General features: G+C 51.8%; 2 long non-coding RNA genes across 2 annotated transcripts; both read right to left on the bottom strand.

Annotated features, from left to right (window-relative positions):
* Positions 1-1,849: 1,849 nt before the first annotated feature.
* On the bottom strand, positions 1,850-5,124 carry LOC142598691 (uncharacterized). Its single transcript, XR_012832710.1, has 3 exons — positions 3,445-5,124; positions 2,998-3,176; positions 1,850-2,926 (listed from the first exon to the last, which is right to left on the bottom strand). It is a non-coding gene; the product is annotated as an uncharacterized LOC142598691 (long non-coding RNA).
* A 317-nt stretch (positions 5,125-5,441) lies between these two features.
* On the bottom strand, positions 5,442-12,317 carry LOC142598690 (uncharacterized). Its single transcript, XR_012832709.1, has 3 exons — positions 11,786-12,317; positions 10,528-10,835; positions 5,442-6,667 (listed from the first exon to the last, which is right to left on the bottom strand). It is a non-coding gene; the product is annotated as an uncharacterized LOC142598690 (long non-coding RNA).
* Between the last annotated feature and the right edge of the window lie 753 nt (positions 12,318-13,070).

The following is a 13,070-nucleotide window of genomic DNA, read 5'->3' as shown; positions in this document are numbered from 1 at the left end:
TACTGCTCTTAAGAAACGGCATATTTCAAAATGAACTTGAGTTTGCATCCATCATCCATCCATCCATCCATCCATCCATTCTCTCTCCCCCCGTCTACATTTCTGGCAGTCTACAGTAGCCCTTATTGTACAGATGGAAGCCAATACTCATCTGCTTTCATATTCCTTTCAAATAAATCTGGCAGCTATTGCCGATAGGGAGGGTGGAAGAGGTCCAGACCCTATATCACTATATCACTTCCTTACACCTCTCCTGAACTTCCCTGTAAATAAACCCTGCAGAAATGCTGGGAGGGCTGGGAGAGCTGCACCCTCTTTTAGCCGAGGTTGGAGGTCCACATTCAGACTACCAAGCCATAAAACATTCTGCACAGGTCCCTCCTTACACTGGAGAGTCTTCAGCCCTCTGTTATCACACCAGCAGACTCAACACATGCAACTGGAGTCTGTTGGTGGCCCACCATCCTCCCACACCCAGCCATCCGCTCCCACAGAGCTCCTACACCTTTGGGAACCCCTACAACCTTCCCATCTCCTGCCTGTGTCCTCTCTGCCTCTCCAAGGTCTTTCTTCTCCAGTGTCTGTTGACCCCGTCCAAGCTGTCCCTGCTCATCACGCTCTCCTGGCATTGCTCCCTGCTCCTGGTCATCGGGAGCTCTCACCCTGAGTCTCTTTGGAGGAGCGCTGAGGTCCTGGCACGATGTGATATTGGGGTCCATCCCCAGCAGAGCTCCATAACTCTCGCTAAAATCTTGCTTTGTTGTTCTGTCTTATAATGAGAGCACAAAGGGGTATTACGGGAACAATATAGCTTAAAATAGTGTCAGCAATTCATCAAAATAATTAAAATAATATCAATAAAGCATAAATTGTTGAGTTGACATATGCCTGTTTCTGTGTAGATATTTTTTAAATTAGCTCCTTTTTATAACATGTCACAAGTTTCCATATATAATATATTTGACTAACAGAAATCTATAACGTACTAGAGAGTTCTACATCACCAAGTCTGCACCGTGCTGCAGCGGGATCCCCACCAACCCCCAGACCAGCAGTGATGGGGATGCGGCAACTCAGGCTGAGCAGGACCGGGAGGCTGCAGGAGAAAGTCCTTTAAAAGGCAACGACCTGTTCTTCTTGTCTTGCTGCATATAACAAATTAATATTCTCATCGTGTCAGTATTATCTTCATCCTGAATAACCTATACCATTGTACTGCAATCTTCTCTTGAACGTCTGTTCAAGAAGCTCTGACCTGCTCCCCGCAGCCTGAGGAGGAGGATGAAGAGGAGGAGGATGATGGCTTCTCCGCTCTTTGAGGTGGGGCTGAATAAAAGCCAGCAACTTGGCCAACTTTGCTCAAGCAAGCTACACCCGTTTCCAGTAGAAAAAACTCAATTCAAGCTCAGCTACAAGGTATTTCTTAAAACTGTGCTCCATAGACCTACCAAGCATCTGTAGCCTCGCTGACCAGACACGCATCCCGCTGTCCATCGGCGCTCACAGCTGAACCCTTTCCATCCCCTTTGCCTTCCTAATTACACCCACCCGGATGCTGCTTTTTCACTCTGGATACAGGTTCCTTACAGGTGTTTTTCTCTATTTTAAGGAAATATATGTCTTTTCATAGTCTTCCACGGGTTTCTCTTGAAGATCTTTCATGCTGGGTGGGGGGGTCCAAGTGAGATGGCAACCTCAAAGAGCCACCTCAGCCCCCACCCCAGGGAGACCGGAGCGATGCAGGACGATAATTTTGGATATGAGAGGGCTTTGGCTCAGCCCCATCCTCCCTGTGTCAACTTTTGGGGATGGCAAGAGCCGCGGATGGGAGCTAGCAGAGAGCCAACGTTTGAAAAAACGCCCAATATGTTGCTTAAAGCAGTCAAAGATGCTCAGAAACACGTTGATACTCAGACCTGCTGGGATGGAGCCCGGTGACTTTGCTCCTCCCTCCCTACCGAAGCCCGCGCTGCCGGCAGGGCATCGGCTCGACGCATTACTCACACGCGAGCGTTGTCAAGACAGCGACTAATATCAGATGTTCGTAAGGCGGAAAGACAATAGATCACAGGGGCCTGGGAAAGCGAGAGAAAACAAAGGGCGAGGGAAAAAATACCCAAGGGAGGGCAGGATTTAGGCAGGATCCGGGGTTTTCTGATGCCGCACTTGGAGGAGCCGGCTCAGCTCTGCCGAGGGCTGGGGAGCTGCCAGTTTACACCAGCTGGGGCATGGGCTTGTGCCTGGGTTTTATTTTTTTATTAGTGGAGTTTTTTTATTGTTTTCCTTTTTTTTTTTTTTTTTTGTTAAAAAAAAAAAGAAGAGTTTAATTTAATTTCACTGGCGAATGGTTTTGAATGAAGGAAGTGAAGTTTGGTATTGTTGCTGATATCCTTGAGCAAAAGGAGAAACACAATGAGCTTTGATCTGCAGGAAGGATCAGCTAAGCACCCCGAACCGCTCGAGCAGGCTTTTTTACCCAGATTTGGATGTTTTGTGGCAGGAGTATTTTTTCCCTTAAACATTTCAATTTGTTCTTTCAGTGAGTGCTTTTTTGGAAGAATATTAATATAAACTTTTCATGGAAAGGTCACCAAACTGGTTTCAATAACTTTGTTTTTCCAGCTAGCTGGGGGTTTTATAGCACTCATTTTGACAGATCAGTGAAAATTTCAGACCTTAAATATGCGGAGAAAAAAAAAAAAAAAGCCTAGTGAGAAGCCACCAGATGGAAGATTTGAATTCCCACCATGTCCCAGCCCCTCGGCACACCTCCCCTCCCAGTCCTCCTCCGCCTTCACGCTACTCACATCCATCTTTCCTGAACAGCTTTTTTTTTTTTTTTTTTTTTTTTTGTTTAGGTAGGAAATGTCCTTGGCGCTGGGGTGTCCTCAGCAGATCTGAGCCTGGAAGATGGTTTGCAGGGCTCCTGCGGGGCCATTTTGGAAGGTAAGAAAAGGTGGGGAAAAAAAACCAAACAAAAAAAAAGAAAGCAAAGACACACACATGGACAGAGAGCGAGGGAGCAGGGAGTCCATCTCCTGGGAAAACAGGGCTGAGGCACGCCGATGACTTCAGAGAGGCTGTGGGAGCTCAGATGGGAGCTCTTTCACGGCATCGAGGTGGGAGCCAAGGTCTCTTTAGCAAAGGGTCCCCTCAAAACCGCATCCTTTGGTGGGCTGAAAGCACATCTTGGTCGGCCTGTTTCCGTCTCTGAGTCTCACACCAAGATGCTCTTCACCAGCCTTCAGTCCTGACCCCCCCCTCTGCCATGTCTTGGTTCCAGAACAAGCCAAGCCCTTCCAGTCTCCTCCCCATAGGGAGGTCTCCAAAACCCGTGGTGATCCCAGCTCCGCTCTGTGCTGTCCCCATGGGGGACCAGGTTTTCCTCTCGGTCCCAGGAGAGCTGAGCTTTGGCACAAACTCTCCTCTTTCAGTACAACACACCGGCTCACAGAAACGTCAGACTGTTGTCCTGGGACGTCCTGGCCTCTCTCCGTCCCTCACAGGTCTGCAGGGATGGTCCATCACAGCAAGAGGTGGTTGCTCTCTGCATGGTCTGAAGGACCATGTGGCACTGCCATGCCTCCAGGTCCAGCTCTGCCCCACTCAGGACACCCCATGGGAGCACAGAGGAACCACTTAATACCTCAAGCAGAAAAAAGTTTATTTTAGCAATATCTGCTTCTTATTCACTGATGATGCCACATCTTTTGACTTTTCTGAGTTGGATCTAGAGCACGAGGATCTGCCTTGACCTTGTCAGACACACTGAGCTGGGTGGCTGTGATGGGAGGAGGTCTCGGGTGGTAAATGGGTTCATGCACGCTGGAGAAGAGCTCGGTACGGAGCTGATGCTCCACCGCCACGGCTGTAAGGATGGTGGACAGGAGGTTTCTGCACCCTTGGGCTTTAGCGGGCGGGTTGAACCCATGATTTTTCTTGTGTTGTGTGGCATAAAGCGGGGCTGCATCTGCTGTAACAGCGTAAAGAGAAGCGGCTGCGAGAGCCGGGCTCAACCCGAACAACCTCCACAGATGGAACGACTTGCCCTTGGTGGGCAGAGTGGGGTCGGGACGGGACAGACGTCACCGTCTGTGTGCAAATGCCATTTTTTTGGGCCAGGGAAGCTGAGAAAGTGCCACCCCCCAGCTCCACCCTCGGTTTGCTTGCCGGTAAAACAGGGCTGCAAACCTGCTCGCTGCTGCAAAGAGCTGGGGCTGCTCAGGGATAACACGGTCCATGTGTGAGCCCGGTGCTGGAGATAGCATCGCTTTGATGGCCGAGGACCTGATTACGCCTGCAAATAATTCTGGGCACAAAATCAGAGGCCAAGCCTCGACGCAGAGGGTTGGGTTGTTTTTTCGGGGTTTTTTTTTTTTTTTTTTGCAAGCTCCTTTTCTTTTTTAGAGAGGACAAAAATAATCTCTATTTTATTCTGCGTGAAAAAAAGGAGGATAACGCTAATAAATTGAGAACATTAAAGGGAGCCAGGAATAGCCGCTGCCCCTGGAGGCTGGGGAAGCAGCTTTGGTTTTGCAGGTTTTTCTAGTTATTGCAGTGTTAGAGTGGAAACATGTGTGGTGCGAATAAAAATGTGAAGCATCCGCTGTAGCGTGCTGTTGCTGCAGCAACCGCAGGGAATATGGGCGAGGGGGATCGTGCAGGGCTCTGGCTGTAAAAGGGAACTCGAGCGCTGCGGGGTCCTTTGATCTGCGCGCCTGCAGCTTTGATTGATGGCCTCGCAATTCATTTCCTTGTCAAAGTGACATAATGTTCCTGGAACTTGCTGAACTTTTTAAGAACTAAAAGATGTTCCCCACCAAAACGCATCCCCTCCACCCCCCCCCGCCGCCCCTCCCTGAGCGTGGGGCAGAAGGGACCAGGGGGGTGGTGGATGGGGTCTGGCCAGTGGTGTTACTGGTGAGACTGGGTGTGAGCCGCGGTGCTTTCCTGCCTCCCTTTGCCCCTTCCCCGGGAGCGGAGCTGCGGGATGGGGCGGTGGGATGAGCCGCAGCACCAGGGCCGAGCGATGGAGGGATGCCCCACATGCCGCCCGCAGATGCCAACTGCCACCCCGCGCTGATGACCATCCTGTTCCAGTTAGTTTTTACATGTGAAAGTTTGGTTGGGGTTTTTGGTTTGGTTTTTTTTTTTTTTTTTTTTCTCTCCCCCCCCCCCTTCTTCCCCATCTGTTTCCATCTGGCCATCAAAGGAGCAAAACGCCATGTTCTGGGTCCCGCTGCCAAGACCCTCCCCGCTCTCCCCACGAGCCAAATAATTCCCACTGAAGCATCCTCCAGCCCGGCCCTGGCGCCGCGCGAGCCGAGGCTTGGGGGGGTGGAAGCCGAGCACGATGGGCTCGTGCCGGGGCACAGCAGCCGAGCCGAGCCGAACCGAGCCCTTCTCCGGCCACCGCCGCTTAACGGAGACGGTCGCGCAGCCTTGGCTGGGAGACGAAGCGCTGCCCGTGATTGCGACCTTGCTCTGCCCTTGAATTTGCATCAGTCCCAGGCAGCGCTGAAGTGGACCAAACCCCCCCCCCCCGATCCGCTTTCCTGCTAGTAATAAAAGATCATCACGAGCAGTTGTTCTTCCTATTTACTCCAGCTTTCTCCTCCAAAGGACCCAGCTGCTTTGCAAACCCCGTGCGATGCCTCGCAGACACGAAGCCACCCGGGGAGGGCACCGCAGCTGATCGGACGGGTGGGGGGGTGGGTGCTTGCTGGGGTCAGTAGATAACACGCATTGCCCCGGGAGATGGGATGAAGAGGACGAATGCAGTCTTTGCAGGCAAAGAAAGTCTTTGGGAGGAGAGAGCAAGAGCCCCGCAGCCCAGGTACTCCTGCCAGCAGCGAACCCATCCCTGCCTCGTGAGCAGCCTGAGTCGACTTTATCCCTTCAGCAAATATTTCTTGGACCAGCTCCGCTGCTCAGGCGTGAGGCGGTGTTCACTCCTGGCTATGTCACCCCGCACTACTGAGAACAGTTTGGCTCCATCGTCTTTGTAGCTTGCAAGTAGTTGTGCTTATACCTGTTGTAGTCCTGCACCTCAGGAGCAAATAAAACCCTCTGTCATTCTTGCCTTTACTTTCTCACCCTGGATTTAAACATCAGGCAGAGAGGTACCTTGTGGGTTGTCCATCCCTGCTTCCCAGAGCTCCCCGGCTCTGCAGACCCAGCTGCAGGACCCAGCACCGGCTCCAGATGTGCAGCTCCTGCCCCCCAGTGCAAAGCAACACCCACCCACCCCCCCCCGCCTTACTACCACCACGCGCTTCACCCTGCGCTGCTGCTGCTGCTCACATCTGGCCGAGGACAACCTTCACCCAGCTTTGTGCCCGGTGAGCAGGTTTGGGTGATGAACGGGACGCCGTGATGCCACAGATCAGCTCGGTGCATTCGAGGGGAAGGAAACAAGACCTTCTGTTGCAGGGCTTGACCAGGAATTCTGCATTTCATCCCAGTGCTTCCCAGTAGCCAGCTGGACCTGGGCTAGCACCAGTAACCCAAGGATGAGAGGTCAGTGACTCACGGTCAGATGGAGCAAGGATCCTGACGGCTGTGGCTGGGTTAGCAAGAAGCGTCTTCCCATCGCGCTGTACATCAGCTCAGCTACTCCTGCGGTGAGTCACTTCCAGCCAGAAGATCCCACAGCCTCCAGTCCGGTCTGTGGGAAGAGAAACCAAAGGGTCATCTTCTGCTCCTAGGGAATTTCATGGCTTAATCCTCTCTGAATGTGTAAATGCTGCCTAACCCCCCCCCTCCCCGGCTCCAGGCCTGCTTCCCCCCTGCAAAGGCATCAAAGCCTCCCCTTGCAGCTAGGAACCCCAAAAAAGCAGAGTTTCTGAAGCATGGGAGCTCGTGACAGGAAATACAGTCATTCCTGGTTTTGCAAGCTGCACTCGGGGCTCCATACCAGCCTGTTTCTGCCTTTTCCTGACCCTTAGGATGGCTCGTCTGTGGGTCACCCTGTGCCCATCCCTCTGCTTCAGGCTCAGATCTTCCAGCACGCAACTTATGGACACCTCTTCCAGCTGTAACTCCATCTCCATACATACGTAGCTGCCTACTCATCCATCCTTCACACACCTCTTCCCTCTAGCTACCATGTGCATGCCATCCCGCTACCGAGCTGTCCCTCTCCCCTACACACGATCCTGAAATCCCAACAAAGCCAACAAAAAGTTGGTTCTCTTTTCTCCCCATGTGCACTAAACCTGGTCTCTTGCTTTGAAAGGAATTTGATTGAGGCAAATATGTAATTTTTTGTGTGTGTGCAGTTACTTCTCTCTGCACAGAACTGGAGAGGATCCAGTAAGTCAAAGCCATCCTGACCTCCATCTGCCCCATGCAGAGAGCCACGCGATCCTCCAACATCAGCTCAAGTATTTGTGGGAAAGCGAAGCTCAAAACTGCTGTTAGCAACAAGACAAACATTTATGGTAGGTTTTGTTTAATCTGTGAGCAAAACAGCCTCTGGAAAAATCTGTGCAAGGAGGTGTTAGAAGGGTAGAGGTTGAAGTTGCCCCAGGGGGGTCCCTGTCCAAGAGCATCTTCCCCAAATGGGAGGAGACATTTCATTTGGTGTTACTTTTAAGCAGCAATCAAACTCTCTTGGTCCCTTGTGCTCCTGCTCACAGCAAATCGACCAGAGATTCAGGTTCAGGAACTGGGAGGGAGTGAAAACAGGGGTGAAAAATGTATTTTTCTCCTGGGGACAACCAGAGAAGTGAAAAAGGAAGACACCGGCAAGCACGCACATTTTATAGCAGTTTTCCTTGGGCTGTTATCTAAATACCACAAAGTCTACCAGCAGGATAAGGCCACAAAAGCACAGAGCAGACAGACAAACGGATGATACCGATGATGCACATCCCAAAGAACGCCGAGTTATTTTTATGTGAGCAACTTTGTAAGCGCTCAAAGCTGACTCAGTTTTCTGCATCTCCTCCCTTCGAGCCATGGGCCAAGCTGGAGCCACGCCAACCCAAGGGATGGAGGAAAAAGGAGGGAGGGCGGGGGGGGTGGTCTCGGAAACGCCAATGTGCCAGATCTTCTTCACACGGGTCTGTGCGAGAGCCCACGCTCACGCAAGCCATCTTGGAGCAAATTAGTGGCTCGCGTTCACAGCCTGGTGGCTTCCCACAACTGGTCCACGCTTGGCAGAGCAGAGTTATGAGTAACGTCTTAGCACGCACTTGGGTGGGATGGGATAGGACAGGATGGGCCCTCTCCCACCCCCGGCCTCACCTTCCATCACCATCATCACCCTGTACCCTGGTCTGTTATCAGCGCTGAAATCACAGAGGGCCAGAAGGAGGAGGGGAGTGCTGGAGTAGAGGAGGTTGGACCCTTCCCCACATCACTGATTCTTTTCTGCCAGGGAAAATCGAACTCCATCTCTGCAGTTGGTATAAACCACTTTTTCTCTCCCCACAGCATGGTCCAGGGCAGAAAGCAGACCCTCCAACCCAAAGACCCTCCAAAAGCCTGGTAAAGCAGGGGGTAGCATCTCTGCCTCCGTCCTGAAGAGCTCCAAAACCTCTTTTAAGCTGTCTGGGGAAGAGACTTTACAGAAGTTCAAAACCACCAGGAGATGCCAGGGATGGTCCCTCAGTGCTCTGGTCCATGGATGTCCCCAGCCCCTGGATGCTCCCTGCTCTTCGTGACCACCCGGGGTGAAGGTGGTTTGCAGGAGACCCCTCCAGTTGCCCCATTTGTGCATCTCCCGAAGGGAAGAACACTTTTTCTCCCATGCTGCTTTCCACCCTCTGGTCCCTCCCGGTCCCAGAGCTGACACCACTCCCAGCCCCAGCAGCACATGTGGGAGGACCCTGCAAGCTTTCAAAGCCCTGTCTGGGGAGAGACGAAAGGCCGGTTAAACTCCTGGCTGGAGATGAAAGGAAACTCTCCCTCCGCGGCTGGAACGAGTTGCTGGTGCTTTGGAGTTGGGTTTGAGGCCCATTTCCTGACCGCCATGGCAGAAGCTTTCATTTGCAGAGGGACTTTGCTAACTAGCCACGGGGCTGCTGCGAGAGCAGATGTCCGAATCGTCCACGGCACGTCGGCGCGTCACCGTCCCCGAGCACACCGGGAGGACGCCAGGCTCTGCAGGAGGGGCAGCATGGATGCTCCGGCAGCTGAGGATGGTGCTCGCATCCTCTGCATCCCGGCACAGCTCAGCGGGACCCCATCACCCCTCGGGGGTGACAAAGCCGTGAGCGAGGACGGGCTGCCTGGCCGGGGGTGAGCAGAAAGGGGAGATTTCAGCTCCTGCACCAAGCACAGATGCACAGATACACAGCCCAGGGCTGAGGAGCGGCTGGCTGGGCGGATGCGAGCGACAGATTTTACTCATTTTGTCAAAGGAAATTCTATTCCGATTAAAACCCGTTTGATCTTGATGGAGAAGGGGGGGGGTAGGGTGGGGGTAGGATTGGGTTTCTCTCCAATTGTTGGGATTTATTGGGCTAATGTATCAGCTAAAAGCTTCCAAGTAAGATTTAAAGGAGGGAAAGGCAAGGGCACGAGCTGCAAAATCTGGAGATGACTTCAAGGGGTTTATTAAAAAAAAAGGATGCGCTGCACAGCATGGAGCAGGAAGGGATCAAGCCGCTCGTCCGGGGCCACGTGTACAGGCGGGCTGCAGAGCCAGGTGCCCCGGTACCCACAAACACCCCAGGACTCTCCCCTCTCCTCCCACCGCGTGCCTGTACCCCGCCGCTGTGTTGGGACGGGGTTACCCAGCGTCAAACCTGAGCCGGGCAGAGCCCGGGATGTATAGACAGTCAATATGAAATGGGTTTATGAATGTGCATTATGCTGTGTGGCTGCCTGAGGGACAGAGCTTAAGGCATGGAAGATGTTGGAGTAACGTTTGGAGAAATAATGTCAGAGTTGGGGAAACACAGACAAACCTGAATGCACGGTCCTGGGCAGAGGAGCCCGAGGCAGGGGAAAAATCAGGGATGCTACGGAGCCGATTCGAGGCAGACCCATAGGGAAAGGTGCTGGCTGGGGAGCAGGGCTGGCCACGGAGCTCCTTCAACCCCAAGCGGTTCCTGCACTGATGCATCCTGCTTCATCCACTCCCAAACCACTCGTGAGTTCAAATTCAGCAATTTTGGCTGGGATAAAAGGTCAAGTCATGGAAAATTGCAGCTGAGAGGACTTGGGGAGGTCGACCCGTGCATCCCTCTGTCCCCAGGATGGATGGGTCGTGCCTCTGCCATGTCTGCAAACGCCCATCTGGTTTGTCCTGCCAGCACGGGGGACCAGGGGTCCACACCAGCACCCCGCTGCCCTCACTAATCCTTCCCAAGCCCTAACCTACATCTGTGCTGTAGTTTAAGCCTATTACTTCTTTTCCCATCCGGACGGGACAAGAAGAGCAGATCATTCCTCTCCTCTGTAAATCAGCCCTCAAAGACCACAACCAGGTCTTGTCTCAATGGTTCCTTCTCCAGACCAAGCAACAAAGACACTTTCAGGCTCTCTGGAGGTTGTGCCTTGCTAGAAAAGCCATACCTGCTGCTCAACCATGCCAGTTGTTCCTTGCAGGTCTCCTTGCGCTGCTTCCAGCTGCCACTAAGCAGGTTACCTGGTGGGTGCAGACACGTAGAGTTGGACAGGGATGGATGAAAGCTGGACAAGGCAAGGAGAAGATCATCTTGGTGGAAAAACTCCGGAAGGAGGAGATGCCACATCACTGCCTGGGTTGCACGTAGGGCTGGGCTGTCTGCCTCTCATGAATGCCCAGGCTGATTTTCCAAAAAGTTGATTCCTCCTCATCAAGGAACAAAAGCCCTCCAGCGCCTTACCTTCTCCTCCATCACCTGAAATAAAATGTTTTGTCCAGGCTGTAATGTAAAAGGGAATGTGTCCTGTGATGCAAAGCACTGCAGAGTTGGGTGTCTTCAGGGGAACTAGGAAGGTCTCATTGACGTTTTGGCTGGAGAGAACATTGTGGCTTGGAGGACATGGGCAACGGACCATCTTCCAAGGTAGGCTGGGATAAAATGTAATCTGAAATGAGCGATCACGAGCTGGCGTGGGTTAAATTGGATGGATAACTGAAGTATATGGGGTTTTTTTGAGATGGAGAGAGGGAAAACCCCACTGAAAAGTTCCCTTTACAAGTAGAAGAAAAAGAATTAAAGAAAACAGCTCTTTCTTGAAGATCAGGTCAGGTTGGACAGGCCTTTGGGCAACCTGGGCTAGTGGAGGGTGTCCCTGCCCATGGCAGGGGTTGGAACTAGATGGGCTTTGAGGTCCCTTCCAACCCAAACCATTCTATGATTCCGTGATGATCTCCACAGTCAGAATTGTCCTAAGCCAGGTTGAATTAGACCTGGCTAAAAAAGTTCAGCTCAAATGCCCTTTAGCTGTATGTATAAAAAGAGGGTAAAAAAACCCCATGACATCTGTGCAGTGCAGATAGGATTGAGCTTAGAGATAATTTCGACACCTCCCCAGATTACTCCACGACTGAGGACGAGGATGCAGGAAGGATGCATCTCGAGGAGGAGCACCTTGGAGGCGAAGGCAAACGTCTGTGGGTATGGTGCGCTGTAGCACCGAAATCCTGATCTGTAATAAATATCATCACTTAGTGGAAAATAAAAGCAAGTAAAGACAGCAAATATGGAGCTTTTACTGTCGGAAGGACAAGAGGAGCAAGTGAGCGTGACCCCGGTGGTGTGCAAGGCTTGGAGGAAGTCTGGAAGGAAAAAAGCTATCAAAGATAGGGAGATAATTGGATAAAAATGGCACAGAACAAGCTCACCTTGCGGTAACTCGATAATTGTCTTTGATCAAAAATTATTTTCTGAACAAAGGCCATGCAGTAGATCTTCTCTGTCTGGACTTTATTAACACACTTGATAAATTGCTCCATAGGTACTTGTAGGTAAACTGGAGTAAACCGAAACTGGGTTTCAGGAAGGAGCAGGCTAAAGGGGAAACGTGGGGCTGTGGTGGGAGAGGGACTGCCACCGGCCGGGGTCCCTCAGGGTCCGGCTGGGGACAGGCTTTCGTAGTGTCTTCAGTTGCCTAAAAGCCAGGAGGAAGGTAAAAGCAGTTTGCAAGCGATGTAAAGTCATTGCAACGCAAAGGCGTTGGCAGCAGGGAGGAGGATCTGAGGATCCGAGTGTAAGACCTGGATGTATTAAAAATTAGAATAACAAAAACTGGAACCAAAAATGTAATTTCAGCATTTGGAAATAGAAAACCTTTCTTGATGACGTCATCTTGCCACCACTGGCACTTGCAGTGTGGACATCCCATTTTTCCCCGATGCCCTTCCTGGGTGAAGCTACCTCCCAACCAGAAGCTGGCTGATCCCATCCCACCAAGCAAATCTTCCCCAGGGTGGGAAAACAAAACAAAACAAAAAAACAACTCAAAAATCCAATTTGGAAAGGAGGAGGAGCAGCATGCATTGGCCTGGTGGGGTTTGGGGTGCCCATCCCATACTCTGTGCATCCCAAACCAACTCCACCTCCCAGGCATTGAGCTAATAGGGGAGAAATTTTTATTTTTGGAGGGCTGATGTTTCACTTCAGAGCCCTCAGCTTCAAGACCGAGCTACCAACCCGCAAGATTTTTAATATAATTATTCCCAGAATAAATTCTCCCCCACAAGGCCTTTAAACCACTGAACTGTGTCAAGGAGCTGTGGGCCAAGAGACATGTCCTGGCACGGCACTGGCTCAGCGAGATGTTTCCAGCCACATCAGGCGTGGAGTAAACAGGATCTGGTGGAGGATCTCACAGCCGAAGGAGGAGGGGAAGGGCACCCGTTTCATCGCTTGCCTCTTTGTTTGCAGTCGTGTTTTACTCTGCAATGACCGTCCCAGTTCATTCTTGGTTTTTTAGCCCTTTCTTCGTTTCTTTACTCTTTCATTCCTGGTTTAGGAGGAAGATAAGCAACGACACTTCCATGAAAAGTTGCTGTCAGCCCAGCTCAGCTCCAAGTCCCAGGAGAGAACCAGAGTCCTTCAAGCCAGCTCCCAAACTGCAGAGTAACGTCCGCGGAGGTGCCAGGACCATCCAATAACCTGTTTGCAAAG

Source organism: Balearica regulorum, chromosome 29 (genome assembly GCF_011004875.1).
Source record: "Balearica regulorum gibbericeps isolate bBalReg1 chromosome 29, bBalReg1.pri, whole genome shotgun sequence".
Classification (NCBI taxonomy): Eukaryota; Metazoa; Chordata; class Aves; order Gruiformes; family Gruidae; genus Balearica; species Balearica regulorum.
The sequence above is the reverse complement of the archived record's forward strand: the minus strand, read 5'-3'. Positions and strand labels throughout refer to the sequence as shown.